This window comes from Dipodomys ordii, unplaced genomic scaffold (assembly GCF_000151885.1).
Source record: "Dipodomys ordii isolate 6190 unplaced genomic scaffold, Dord_2.0 Scaffold196, whole genome shotgun sequence".
NCBI classification, from domain to species: domain Eukaryota; kingdom Metazoa; phylum Chordata; class Mammalia; order Rodentia; family Heteromyidae; genus Dipodomys; species Dipodomys ordii.
Window position 1 is genome coordinate 1,098,776 of NW_012267412.1, and position 13,841 is coordinate 1,112,616.

At 44.1% G+C, this 13,841-nt stretch overlaps 1 protein-coding gene across 1 annotated transcript in view; it reads right to left on the bottom strand.

Moving 5' to 3' along the window:
- Dgkg (diacylglycerol kinase, gamma 90kDa) overlaps positions 1–13,841 on the bottom strand; it is a 139,381-nt gene that overhangs the window by 33,320 nt on the left and 92,220 nt on the right. The gene's annotated exons all lie outside the window — the stretch shown is intronic.

Here is a 13,841-nt window from a genome sequence, read left to right on the forward strand (position 1 = left end):
TTAAATCTGTTTTGGAATAAGGTCAGATATATTGGTAACAAGACAGCAAGAAATATATTATCTCTGAATCTTATTCCTCAGGATTGTGGGTAATTTAATTTGTTCACAGAGGAACAAACTGGATCCAGAGAGATGAGCTACATTACTCAAGACTGCACAGTTGATAAATAAGAGAGTAGGGATACAAACTTGGGGAAACGGATTGCAAAACTCCTTATCTTGCTTATTGTGAGAAAGAAAAATAAAAGCATACATTATCCAGGTGTTGGTAGCTGACATCTGTAATCTTAGCAACACAGGAGCCTGAAAGCTGAGGATCCTGGTTTGAGGCCAGCCAGTGTGGAGAAGTCTGTGAAATTCTTATAGTCAGCTAACCAGGAAAAAGCCAGAAGTGGAACCGTGGTCCAAATGGTAGGAGCACCAGCCTTGAGTAAAAAGCTCTAGGCCCTGAATGTAAGCCCCAGTGTGTTCTTTCTCCCTCTCCCTCTCTTTTCCTCCCCCTTCCCCCCACATCCCCCCAAGTAGTGTACTTCTTCATTGCTATGGTTTGCATGTCTCCACCTAACTCACATGGAGACTTAATTGCCATCATAACAGTTTTAAGAGGTTGGGCTCAATTCAGATTAGATGAGATGGCAAGGTGTGCACCTGAGATTGCATCCAGAGCTTACAAAAAGGAGAGAGAAACCCACCAGACTCTGCAGTGTACAACTACCAAAGCCCTCATCAGACAGCTCCTCAGCAGTGGATCTCTGCAAGCAGAATCTATTCTAGAATCTTGCCAAGTATTAGAATGAAGAATATCAATGTGTGGCTTCCAGAATATACTCTTTTTCCTATTTTTTTGAAAACGAGGGTGTGATTGGTCCGTTTGCCTCTCATTGGATAGTTCCTATTGTGTGTTCTAGGTTTGTCAAACTGGCCCCTGAATGGCACCTTGTTCAGCAACTTGCATTCAAACGTATGTGTGTTTTGCAAGGTCAGTAAATTCTCTGTTCTTCTACCTTAGACACAATATTCACTTTTACATTTGTTCTTCCATTTTAAATTTAGGACAACTACTCTGAAAAAGACCAAATCTCTTCTAGAGTGGCAGGGTCCCACTGAGCTATCTCTTTGTTTGGCTTCTGTTTTGTTTGCTTTGCTTTGACTCAAACATCATCTGCCTTCTCCTACCTGTTTAGTCTATCTGAAGTCAAGCTCAGTTTGGAGTTGCTTTTGGGGTGATACCTAGGCTTTTGCTCTCTTTGCATGTTTGTGGCTCACCCTGAGCTGTATTGTTGCCATTGTAGACTTAATTTTTTTTTGTTAGTCATGGAGCTTGAACTCTGGGCCTGGGCTCTGTCCCTGGGCTCTTCAACTCACCTTGAGCTGAAGAGCCATAGTGCCACTTCCCACCATAGACTTAAAAACAAAAACCAAATACTTTTCTCTTTTCTTCTCAATGAATAATGACTTGTTAGAAATTTCTTCTCTCTCTTCTTTTTTTTCTGCGTGCCCATACCAGGTCTTGAATTCAGTGTCATGACACTTTCCCATAGCTTTTTCACTCAAGGCTGGCACTCTACCACTTGAGCCACAGCTTCACTTCTGGCTTTTTGCTGAGAATTTCACAGACTTTTCTGCCTGGGCTGTTTTTGGACTATGATCCTCAGATCTCAGCCACCTGAGTAACAAGGATTACAGGTGTGAGCTACTGGAGTCTGGCTTAGAAATTTCATTTGGAATGTCTGCTACCCTTGAATTTTTCATATACAATTCTTAGGATTCTTAGCATTTGCTTTTTTCCCCACACTCTGAAATGAGTTTTTGTCTTCTTTCTCTTCCTTCCTCCTAAACCAGATGGTTACTTTCACTCCACAACGTTTCAATGTATTCATTATTTGATGAAAACATCCTCCACTGGGCTTGCAGCCCCTTCTTTTTTTATGCTAGTACTAGGTCTTGAACTCAGGAACCTCATGTTCTTGTTTGGCTTTCTCCACTCAAGGTTGGTATTCTACCACTTAAGCCATACTTCCACTTCCCACGTTTCATTGGTTAACTGAAGAGTCTCAGATCTAGTCTACCTGGGCTGGCTTCAAACCAGAATCCTCAGATCTCAGTCTCTGGAGTGGCTAGGATGATAGGAGTGAGCCACCTGTACCTGCCTCAGCCCTCTCCTTTCTGAGGAGTAACAATATTCACAGGTCCTCTTTCTTGGGCACTGGACAGGCCCTTTATCCACACTATCCTGGGTGATGAGGAAGCCACCATTGCTGTCCCCATTAATGAGTTTCTCAGGGTATAGATTGATGCTGTAGAACTTCCCACTGTACAGGTCACAGAGCTAAGATGTCAACCCAGCATCAGATGCCAGATTCTGCCCTCCAGATGAGTCAGTAAGGCTTTTGCTGATGCTAGACTTACGGCAAAATTTAACTCCCAGCTGTTGCTTGAATAATTGAAATCTCTCACGACTGCTCTATCTTGTAAGTGCTCAGAGTAGTGCCTGGCACATCAGTGTTGGACATTAGTATTATTATAGCTGGTCTCTGTGCCAGGTTTGTAAAAACAACAAATGAACAACCGTCACCACCAAGGACTGAATCACCAGCACCCTCCTTGGAAAACTACATTCACAGAGCCACCTTTCTTCCCTACTTGCAGTTTGAAGTGTCCTGTTCCCTCCATCTCTCAAACCAGATAGAAGTGTTAGCTATTAACTCGGCAAACTGTTAACCCTTCCTTAGAAGAACAGACAGTCTTCACTCTGCTTCTGATGAACTGGCCTCTCCCTCATCCTCTACCTGGGTCCTATGTAGACGGGAGAGTTAGAATGGAAGAGATGGGAGGAACACTGGAGTCCATTTGATGCCCTTGGAAAACACCTATTTGGAGAGCCAAAAGCCGTATGGTACCTTGGAAAGAGCATGCCTAGGGGTAGAGTTTCAATCTTGACTCACACTGGACATCTGTGTGATTCTGGGTTGGTTTGCTAACTTCTCTGAGCTTTAATTTGTCATCAACAATATGGGCGTGGAGAGGAATCCATTGGTCTCTGGAAGGCAATAGCAATCCCTGCATTGTTTCTCCAACCCCTGTGCCAAGAAACATCTTCCTGAAATCACCACCTAGATGCCTAAGCAGTATTTTAATGGGTTGAGCTGGTGAGTCTTGGGGTGCACACCTGCAGGCCCATTCTGAAGTTCTTGATCTAGTGTCCATATACCGATTTCTTTTAGAACCCCAGATCTGGGGAAAGGTAGAAGAAGCCAAACTGAGAGTGGAAAATAGCCGCCTAAATGGAACACAGGCCCCATGGGTTCTTGAGCTAAATCTTTCAACTGCTCCATGATGTCATCTGGCCCCCTCCCCCAGCCCTCCCTCCTCCTGTGCAGCTCCTGGGGACACAGCAATGAGGGCCCAGGTCCCAGGGGCATCACTAGCACAGGCTCCCCTGTGCTCAGCAGAGCTCAGGTATTTATAGGTGGGTGTGCACAGCTGAAATACAAAACATTGTCCCCAGCTTCTGGCATGAATGCCATGCTGCAGGTGTGTACCCCTGGCCAGGTGCTCAGGAGCACTTGGTACAAGGTGGGCCTGGGGTGCATCGAGACCAGCCTGGCTTCATCAGGAGTGTAACTGGGAGGGTACATCAGACAGGAGGTGGTGCCCTAGGCTCCACTGAGCAGGTTCACAGTATTTCATAGTGCACCCCCAACCCCAAGACAATACTTCCAGTTCTGGCTTCTTGCCTGCTGAGCCAAGGCATGACTGGTTTGTGTGGTGTTGTGCCAGCAGCTGGGTAACCAGAGTCTAGGTAAGAAGGCCAAAGCATATTTTTGTGCAAATGACTCATCTCCCGTCTCCATCCTTGGTGTCTTAAATGCCCTACAATTCTCAGTAGAACTTGGACTCACCCATTTCTCTTCTCCTGAAAGGCACAGAGAGCAGAGGAGGTGAGGGAAGGAAGGTGCTGCCCGCTGTGGTGACCTGAAAAGATGGGAGGTGGAGGCCTCCAACCTTTGGGCGTGTTGATGTTATTTCTGTAGGTTCTCAGAGGAGATTCCACTATTTATTCCATGACCTATTTCGATTTTTAGCAACTAGGAAGTCCTCCCTTTTTCTAACCTCAATTCATCATGTCATGCTTAGGCAGATCACCTCTGCTTAGAATGAAGATTATTTTGCTTTGTAGCTCTGCTACTGGGCTGCTCTCTGGAAAGATGAGGGGAGGGGGACACAGTGGAGATGGCATCCAGGCTTCAAGGGGTCTGAGGACTTCTAGCTTCAAAGGTTCTCTGTTTTGGATACCCTGACACTGTTATCCTCATCAATCCCACTCATCTTGTATGATTTTTATTTTTCTAATCTCTTCAAGCCAGGTGCTGGTGGCTCATGCCTGTAACCCTAGCTACTCAGGAGGCTGAGATCTGAGGATCGTGGTTCAAAGCCAGCCTGGGCAGGAACATCCATGAGACTCTTATCACCAATTAACTATCAGAAAATCAGAAGTGGGGGCTCAGAAGGTGGCTCAGTGGTAGAGCACTTGCCTTCCATGCATGAGGCCCTGGTTTCTATTCTCCAGTCCTACATAAGCAAAAAGAAAAAAAGCCAGAAGTGGCGCTGTGGCTCAAGTGATAGAGTGCTAGCCTTGAGCTGAAGAGCTAAGGGACAGCGGCCAGGCCCAGAGTTCAAGCCCCACAACCAGAACCCCCCCTCCAAAAAAAGAGAAAGAAAATCAGAAGTGGCACTGTGGCTCAAGTAGTAGAGCGCTAGCCTTGAGCTGAAGAGCTGAGGGTCAGCATCCAGGCCCAGAATTCAAGCCCCACAACTGCCAAAAAAGAAACCTCCTTTTTATCCTCTTATTATGGATATTTTCAAACATAAGTAGAGAGAATATTATCTCCTCTGTTTTCCGGTGCCCCCCCACCCTTCCTTAACAATTAGCTAATCTAACTTCAGCCTAGCTCTGTTCCACATCAACAACGAACTATTTCACAGGAAAATCTGACTTTCTATCATTTTTGTCCGTAAATACTATGGATCTTTAAATAAGACTTTAACTAGTACCCTAATAATATTACTATTGATATGGTGGAGGAAGTAAAGATGGAATGTAGTATTTGACTTGAATTATGTAAAATGGATAATGAATGATTTTAAGATATAAATGTAAGTGTGCTGTGGATAAGACTTCCCTGGTAACTAGCTATTTTAGCTAGTAACTGTAATGGTAACTCCACAACTCTGTAACTCCATAACCTTGGAACTCTGTAACTCTGCTTCTGCTGTTTTCTGAACAATGAGAGCCCTAACCCAGCTGAACCATCACCACCCTTTGTTCTATTCCCCTGCTTCCCACCAGCAAAACCTTGGTGGGAAATTTAAACTTAAGGTGCAAATTTCTTTTAACAATCTTGGCTAAAACCAGCACCCAACCTCTCCCTTTTCCAGCCCTAGCCCAAAATGCTTAAAAGCCTATGTTGCTGGCACTTGGGGCTGTTTCCTGAGGTCCCAACTCCAGGTGCAGTCCTGGCATCGCATCAGCACTTTTTGCTCAATAAAATCTTTTACATTTTCACTGCGGACTGAGTGGTCTCATTGAACGTCCTCACTATACTATCACTCTTGTGACAATAATTCCTTAATTTTCTAAACAATCTCATTTTTTTTCTAACTGGCTTACTTGAAAGATCTATACATTGCATTGAATTGATATACATCTCTTGAAGTTCCTTTTTTAAAAAAAATTTCAAGATAGTTTAAAATTCTCTTCACAAGCTTTTGAACATTTCAGGTTTGCATTTATTTTGAGCTATAGATTGCCTATATTTATTTTTCTTTTCTTTCTTAGATTTTTTTTGTAAAAAGTAAATTGTATTTGTATTTAAAAATAAACAAATACACTCAGGCTGGGCACCAGTGGTTCATGCCTGTAATCCTAGATTACAATTCAAAGCCAGCCCAGGCAGGAAAGTCCATGAGACTCTTCTCTCCAATTAACCAGCAAAAAAGCTGGAAGTGGAGTTGTGGCTCGTGTTGTAGAGCACCATCCCTAAGCACAAAAGCTCCGGACAACATCCAGGCCCTGAGTTCTAGCCCTTTGACAGAATAAAATAAAATAAGATAAATGCTCAAAAGACTTAAAGTTTGAGAGGGTCTATGATGTTAAGCTTCACTCCAGAGTTACAGTTGGGTTCTGGCCATCACCTAAATCTCTATTTTGTGTGGAATCCCCTTCCTTCCTGCTTCCAATCCTTGTCTCTCTGTGCTCTGCCAGCAACCATCGACCCTACAAAGCTAGCACACATCTTAGAAACAATTACAAAAATACCTGAGGTATCATCCATGTTTCAGCTGAGACAGCCACATGGTCAGAGGAGCCCCATGTGGTGACAACTATTCCTAGAATCACATTCAGCAATCCTAGCCAGGTAATAATTCTGATTCAGAGTAGTCACCAGCTGGGCTGGACACCCTGTATTTCTAATGTACATCCTGGCAATGCCAGTGCTGCAGATTGCTGGACCACACTTAGGAGTTTCCTAGATTCTGGGTTTTGCAGACTGCATCTCAGAGGTGCTTAAAAATTTTTTTTCCAGTCTGCCCCTGGTATTTTCACTCAGTTAGTGTTTTGTTCTGTTTTGTTTTGGTTAGTTGTAGGGCTTGAACTCAGGGTATGGGTCCTGTCCCTGAGCTTTTCTGCTCAAGACTAGTGTTCTACCACTTTGAGTCACAGCTTCACGTCTGGTTCTCTGGTGGTTAACTGGAGTTGAGTCTTTCAAACTTTCCTGTTGGGACTGACTTTGAACTGCAATCCTCAGATCCCAGCCTTCTGAGAAGTTAATAAGTTTATAGGTATGAGCCATTAGCTCCTGGCTTCAGTCAGTTCTTTTAGACTAGAGCCTTGATAAGATTCAGGGTTGGCTTTTGGCAAGAATACTTCCTAAGATTATAACATTCTTTTTTTTTTTTTTTTGTCAGTTGCAGGGCTGGAACTCTGGACCTGGGTGCTGTCCCTCAGCTCTTCAGCTCAAGGCTAGCGCTCTACCACTTGAGCCACAGAACCACTTCCGGCTTTTTCTGCTTATGTGGTGCTCAGGAATTGAACCCAGGGTCTCATGCATGCAAGGCAAGCACCCTTCCACTGAGCCACTTTCCAAGCCCCAGATTATGACATTCTTTTTTTTTTTTTTTGTCGGTCATGGGGCTTGAACTCTGGGTGTGGGCACTATCTCTCAGCTCTTGAGCTCAAGGCGAGCCCTCTACCCCTTGAGCCACACCCCTTGAGCCACAAGGCCACTCCCGGTTTTCTAGTGGTTTATTGGAGATAGGAGTCTCATGGACTTTTCCTGCCTGGGTTGGCTTTGAATTGTGATCCTCAGATCTCAGTCTCCTGAGTAGCTAGGATTACAGGCGTGCGCCACTGGTGCCCTGCTGATTATGACATTCTTGAGACATCAGGAGGAACATATTCCCTCCTTTCTTCTTTCCTTCCTTCCATTTTTCCTTTCTTCCTCCCTCCATCCCTCCCTTTCTCTCTCTCATTCTCTTTCTCTCCTTTTTCCTTCCTTCCTCTTCTTCTCTCTCCCTTCCTTCCTCTCTTCCTTCTTTCCTTCTTTTCTTCCTTCCTTCCTTAATACTGGGACTTTAACTCAGCTGCTCTAGAATTAGATCTGTGGTCATTTGGATTGACAACTAACAAATCCTAAATTCATAGAGAGGAATTATGGTTACTGGATGAAGGCCAAAGTCCAGAGTCTCAAAATGGTAAAGCCAGATGGAACACAAGATCACTCTAATGGCTGAAAATGAGAATGATGAGGCCTAAAATTAGGAAGTAAACTTCCCAGATGACACCCCAAGCTCAAGAAAGAGCTAGGTCCCTACTAGAACTCCAAGGTAAGTAGAGGTGGTGACAGTAGAGGAACAGAGGTGGAAGAGCCATGAGGTTTGGTATTATGTAGAACTGGGGAGGGAAGGTGGTATCTAAAAGGGGTGATATGATTAGGAAAGACTTTTCCCAGTTGTTTGAGGTACAGGAGATACACCACTCATACTCATGGGATGGACTCATGCACAGAAGGAACAGGAAGTTGAGAATGACTACCATGAGAAGTAGAAGATGAGAGGTTGAAGGGAGACACTGAGGTCCTTTCTTGGGGCCCTTTCCTTTCCTTGTGAGTGGGAGAACTGGGTGAGATGGTAGCTCTTTGGAGGAGAGAAGTGGCAAAATGTTTGTCTAGAGAAAATAATCTTCAGATACAGTAGGGGAAAAAGAGAGGGGTGCTAAAGAGGGGAACCATATGTGGACACATTTGAACAAGGGTTCTGATGGCTTGGAAGGGAAGAAGGGGAGACAGGAGGTAAGCTGATCGTCCTTGATGCCTGAACTCCATGTGAGAGCTTTTGACCCACACTGAAGCTAGAGGGGTGGCTGAACATACACATCTGACCCATGCTCTATTCGTTCACCCCTTTTATGAGAGAGCAGGACATGGACAGGTATTAGGTAAAGAGAGATGACCAGAAAACTTCTCTATGCAACCTCAGGGGCCCATAGGGCTGAGGACAGGATGGGGTAGTAGTTCCCTCTTATAATGGGAATATTTCTGCTGGGAGGAGGTGCTATCTGAATTCGTTTGGCAGTCTATAGTGAAAGTCAGAGGGGGTAAGGCTGGACTCTGTAGGATCCCCTTTGGCTTGGAAAAAAGAGAGAAGCTGGGGAAGATGGCTCTATCATGCCTGGTAAATCTCAAGCCCTCCCACTGGAAATCAGCTCCTCAGTGAGGTTGCTCCCAATTGCTCAGCTAGAAAGTGATCTTCCTTCCTCTTCTCCAAATATTCATTGCTTAGTTTTTTCCTTGTAAATAGAATCAATATTTGCCCATGTGTCCTCCCAGTAACTTCGGAATTAAGCGATGGTGGGGATCATATCTTGCACAGCTCTGTATTTTCAATAGATCCTGGCATGCCTTACCCATATCACATGTCCAAAATCTGTGCACTGAAAAATGAGTGTGTGGAAAACAATCCTAAAATGGAAACCAAGATGTTCCATGAAGAAACCTGACAAAATTTCCTTTCTTCCAGATGAAATTTCCTCAAACTCTCAAGATTAATATGGTGAACCCATAAAGTCACTGCATGCCCAGGATAGGAAGAGATATAAAAGACAGCTCAAGTCTGTACAAAGTGGTCCTTTGATCATAACTACAGGAAATCCATACCCTGGTAACAGGAGCAAAGCATGGAAGACACAGTTCATAGAAGCAGAAGACAGAGCACTCATAGTATCCATCAAGAATAATGAGAGCCGAGTGCTGGTGGCTTCTTACATCTGTCATCCTTGTACTTAGGAGGCTGAGATCTGAGGATCAAGATCCAAACATGGCCCTGGTAGAAATGTCCATGAGACTCTTATCTCCAGTTAACCAGCAGAAAACTGGAAATGGTAGCATACCAGTCTTGAGTAAAAAAGCTAAGCAAGAATGTGAGGCCATAATTTCATTCCCAGTCCCAGGATAAAGGAGTAATAAGAATTGACTTATTTTCTGCTGGATCCAAGAGAGGGAGCAACAATAGAACAGGATCCCTGTCCTTGAGGTGCTTACATTGTTTTAGGTAACATTGTTCTGCTAAATGCTGAACTCAGGAAAAAAAAAAAAACTAATCAACAAAAGAAACAAAAACTCTGCTTGTTATGTTCTATGCTGTAAATATTCCCACTACAGCCAATTTCAAGGTACCAAGGGCATCATGGAAAGGAGAGTTGGGAAGAAATGCACCAATAAGCAGTTTGACACTAGCTCATCCCTGGCTAGAAATATCAAGATCGAAAAGGACATAGGTATCTTCCTGTTTGCAGGTTCCTATGGCCAGAAAAGGGAAATTTATTGAGAGAGTTTCCTAGAAAGGAACTAGAGAGAATACTTTTAGTGTTAATAAATGGGTATGGAAGCTGGGCCAGCGGCTTGTGCCTATAATCCTAGCCACTCAAGTGACTGAGATCTGAGGATCACTTTTTGAAGCCAGCCTAGGTGGGAAAGTCCATGAGAGTCTTATCTCCAACAAACCAGTGAAAAAACTGGAAGTGAGGCCATGGCTCAAGTGATAGAGAACCAGCCTTGAGTGAAAAAAGCTAAGAGGCAGCATCCATATTCTGCATTTGAGCCCCAGTACCAGCACAAACCAAACCAAACCAAACATGGTATGTATTGTGAGGAAAGAAAAGATGCTGTATGATGTGCTGACAGCATTATTGGAAAGTCAGTTTAGAACTTCTTACATACAATCAAAGGCCTACCATGCAAGATAATCTTTCAGGACAATGGCTTGCTATGCATTCAGAGAGACTATTTTACATCCATCTAGAAACTAATGTCTTGTATGGGCAGTAAGATAATAAATAATACTAATATCCTCATATGTTAGATAATAATACGTATCATTTTTGAGTAGCTGTTAGGAACCTAGCACTGAATATTTTATGTCTAATCTTTTAACCCTGCAATGTCAGTGTTTGGACGCTTATTTATTTTTTTAGGTGAGGAAACATTGTCTCAGAGAAACCAAGGAAGGACTTTCTTTTCCCATTGGAACAGAGTTTGTGGTGTTGTTGGCCTTCAAGATTCCTGCAAGTGCTGCCAGCAGCAAGTTCAAGAAGCCAGTCCAATGTAGAGAGCACATGCTTGATGCCTGTTCATTGTGTGCTTTGTTTTCTGGAAGTAACAATTGGGAACATTCTAGATACAAGGAATTCAATTGTTCATCCAAAGGAAAACATTAAAAAAGTAGGTTATCAAGTCAGGCTAGTCATGGGTCTATAAATGGAGGCCTAGCATAGCTCAGGGTAGATTAAGAAGAGATTAATGGGAGACTATGTCAAGCATACCCCTTTAGTCCTGTGAAGAATCTTTTTGTGGAGGAGTGAGACAGCATGTTTCATTGACCCTGAAGGATGGAGATATGCCCAATAGATGGGAATTTCTGCACCCCACAAATGCTGTGCACCTATTTTGTTCCAAGTGTTGTGCCAAGTGCCAACCAGAGAAGCAGATGGTGAGGAATGGCACTCACAATTCTTGTTCATCATAAGGAAAAACTTTCTGCAAGCCACGGCTGTCCAGCCATGCACAGTCTTCTTGAGAAGTAGTCAGTTTCTCACCCTTGGGGTATTCAGATGATTAGAATGTGCTAGAATGAATCTTTTGTTGAGTGTAAATTGAGCTAACTCTTCTTCCAGTTCAGAGATCCTAAGTTCAGAATTTGCTTTGGCAAGCAAGAGTGTGCTGAATGAATTAAAAAAAAAGCGGGGGGTTGCCATCATGACATCCCTCCCCCTGGTCCTGTGGTGTCCAGTCTTGTCCTACCCAGCTGTATGCTGGGTAGCACAAGACTCTGACAGTGAGCTGGGGAAGGGGAGCACTTAGCCCGCATGGTGGCTGCCATCTGTGACAGGAATGATGGAGTTCTGGCAGGTTTGTGTGGGCTCCAGGAATGTAGCGTGGAAGCCATGTCTACACAACCTGCTTAAGAACATCCCATGGGCAGAAAATGTTTTCTTCCTCTTTAGCCCTCCTCTGTGGCTGTGCCAGGCAGGCACAATGGTGCCTTTGAGAGGGGCAGCTGGAAGGGGGTGTTGGCAAGAAGGCTGGAAGTCGAACATTGCAGCTGGGAGTGTGAGGGGGCCCAAGTTCATTTCCAGGAGTGAGCCTGCCCTGGGTGCCAGTTTCCAAAACAAAACTGCTTTTTCTTAGAGCTCACGGTGGTGGTGGTGGGTCGCCTCAGAGTTGGAGAGAGGGCAAAGCTGTTTCTTATCCACCACTCTCTCCCAGCTTAGGAAAATCCTGCTGTGTTAAGGCATTCTTGCTCTGGATATAGATTAACAGGTTTTGCTGTCTGCCTGCGGGGGGTGGGGGTGGGGGGGAAGGCGCTGAGGCCAACCTAAGTTGGATGGGGCTTTCTGAGAAACCCAAGTCTTCTACAGATAGAGCAGGGCTGGTGGTCTAAAGGGAAACCCAAGTCTTCTACAGATAGAGCAGGGCTGGTGGTCTAAAGGGACTGGCAGGACTCAAGGGCAGGTAGGTTCTTGGGCAACAAGAAAAGCTGAGACATGGAGACCCCTTCATGTGCCCTGCTGGTCACTTCCTCTCATTCCAGCCGCCTGGCACCTTCACTGCCATATGGGCTCTGCCCACTCACTGTCTTAACTCTGTTCAGTGGGAAAGAGGTAGGAGGAGCTTGGCATTTCCTGTCCAGGTTCACAGTTGTCGCAGACCCTCTGCTACTTGCAAAGATCCCACCCAGAGCTCAAAGTGGGGAGGCTGTGGGAGGCCTGCCTACTTTCTGCGGGGTAAGAAGGCTGTAGGCTCTGTTCCCCCACCCCCTTCTTTGTGTCACAAACGGAGAGATAGATCCCCTTTATTCTAGCTGCTTCTAACAAAAAGATGTGACTTGAGGCTGGTCAAGTGGTAATTTCTATTAATGCTCACAGTAAATATGGGCTTTTCACACTTGGGTTCCATTTTACCATCAACAAATCACTACTGAGGAATTATTTCATTTTAGACTCTGTGCTAGGCCTGAGAATATAGTATGAATAATAATAAAGTCCTTGTTCCAGGATGCTGACTGCATAATACATATGCCAAGTCCTGAAGTGCAGTTCCTCTGTCAATTAAATGGGCAGAAGGATTAAGTGGAAAGCAGAAATGTAATGCAGAGACTGTCTCTTGCTGGGGGGGGGGAGGGGAGGTTCCTTGGCATTGTGAGGGATATGTGGAATGAGATGATGGGCCTGGCATTAAAACTCATCTGATCTTAGAGTACTTATTTCCTTCCTTCCTTCTTTCCTTCCTTTCTTCCTTCCTTCCTTCATTCTTTCCTTCCTTCCTTCCTTCTTCTTTCCTTCTTTCTTTCCTTCTTTCCTTCTCTCTCTTTCTTTATGTGTGTGTGCATGGTGTGTGTGTGTGTGTGTGTGTGTGTGTGTGTGTGTGTGTGTGCCACTACTGAATCTTGAACTCAGGGCCTTGCACTCTTGTTTTCTTTTTATTTATTTTTATTTTAACCACTCAAGGCTGGTTAAAGCTTTAGCCTTCACTTCTGGCTTTTTTGCTCATTAATTGGAGATACAGAATCTCAAGAATTTGTCTGCCCTGGCTGGCTCCCAATAACAATCCTCAGATCTCAGCCTCCTGAGTAGCTAGGATAACAGGTATGAGCCATGTGTGTCTGTACTTACTTGTTTTTAGGAAACTAATTTTCTTTCAGAAACAATGAAAGTCATTCCCTTTGGTACACACCATGAGGGCTGCTACAAAAACTGAACTAAACAATGTATGGAAGGGCCAGAATTTGTTAAACCTTATAGTCTTGAGATACGCGTATGTGTGCAGGGTTATTTATGTAATCCCTTACTAGATTCCATGCCCTTCCTTAAAGAGTCAGTTCTTTATGTTTCTAATTCCTCTCTTAGAGGATTGTAGGAGCAACAACTCTATGATCTTACATACTTATCCAGAAAATGAATCTATCCTCTACAGCCATCAAGACAACCTCTTTAATACCTCAATTGTAGAGGAAACAAAGAATTGGGGTATTCTCCCTGAGGTTCACCATTGAGTGACAAAGATCATGAATTCTTTTCAAATATCCTAGATCTAAGAGAACAAATACCTTCCTGTTGATAGGTTCTCATAGTTCATTATTACTTAAAAGATGTATTTGTTTGCTAGACATTATTTGGGGACAGTTATTCTTTTACCAAGGGACCTTGGTGTCCTAACAACTAAGCTCTTTGGGGCAGAGGTTAGCTGAGAGAATCTTCTTGAAACTTGTTGGGGGAGAAGATTATA